Source organism: Panthera onca, chromosome A1 (assembly GCF_046562875.1).
Source record: "Panthera onca isolate mPanOnc1 chromosome A1, mPanOnc1 haplotype 2, whole genome shotgun sequence".
NCBI classification, from domain to species: Eukaryota; Metazoa; Chordata; class Mammalia; order Carnivora; family Felidae; genus Panthera; species Panthera onca.
In genome coordinates this window covers 3,567,470-3,568,423 of record NC_138339.1, presented here as the reverse complement: position 1 = coordinate 3,568,423, position 954 = coordinate 3,567,470, and the positions used below count along the sequence as shown (strand labels likewise).

Genomic DNA, 954 nt, shown 5'->3' with positions numbered 1-954 from the left:
ACCCCCGGTTAAATAATCCCAACCTCTCCCGGTAGCAACCCGGTCCTGGTGCCTGTGAGGGTCTCCACCTAACGTTCTCCTTTTCTCCCCCCCAGTCACAGGTTGTCATTTCTGTTACGCTGCAAGAAGACTTCGTCCTTCACGCATATCGAAAGCAAATAATTTCAGTGGAGACTGTACTCTGAGAAGTATCTGGAGGTCAGACATTGCTGACAGTTCACAAACCCAGGGACAGACAATGGCCTCATTCTTTTTATATATATATATATATATATATATATATATATATATATATAAAATATATTAATAAATACATATTTATATAATAATATATATAATATATTATATATAACTATATAATATATTAATTAATATAGAATATATAAATAATATAAATAAATGCATATAAATAAATATAATAAATATATAAATATTTAATGCTTATTTACGTTTTAAGAGAAGAGAAAGAGCAAGCGAGTTGGGGGAGGGGCAGAGAGAGAGGGAGACACAGCATCCGAAACAGGCTCCAGGCTCCGAGCTGTCGGCACAGAGCCTGACGCGGGGCTCGAACCCACAAACCGCGAGATCGTGACCTGAGCCCAAGTCCGGCGCTCAACCAACTGAGCCACCCAGGCGCACCTGGTCTCGTTCTTTTTGCTTTTTTCCAGCCTCACGTGTTTATTGATGGCTACAAGGCGGTTAAACCAGAGTGTGAACGTGGCTTGGTAAATTAGGTGGGCTTCATTCCCACTCTGTGATAAGAGGGACCCAGTACGAATCCCCCACATGGCTTTCCCACCCACAAAAACCACTTCACGGGCGTCAACCATCTCTCGACATTGATCAGTTTTACGCAAGAGCGAGTGCACCCTGTTTCTTTGAAAAAGACATGTGCATTTTCCCAAGCTCGAGGATCTTCGAACCGAGCACAGAAAGCCCATGGCCAGAGGCAGA

General features: G+C 42.6%; 1 non-coding gene across 1 annotated transcript; it reads right to left on the bottom strand.

The window, feature by feature from the left end:
• Positions 1–550: 550 nt before the first annotated feature.
• On the bottom strand, positions 551–635 carry TRNAP-UGG (transfer RNA proline (anticodon UGG)). Its single transcript has one exon. It is a non-coding gene; the product is annotated as a tRNA-Pro (tRNA).
• Positions 636–954: the final 319 nt, after the last annotated feature.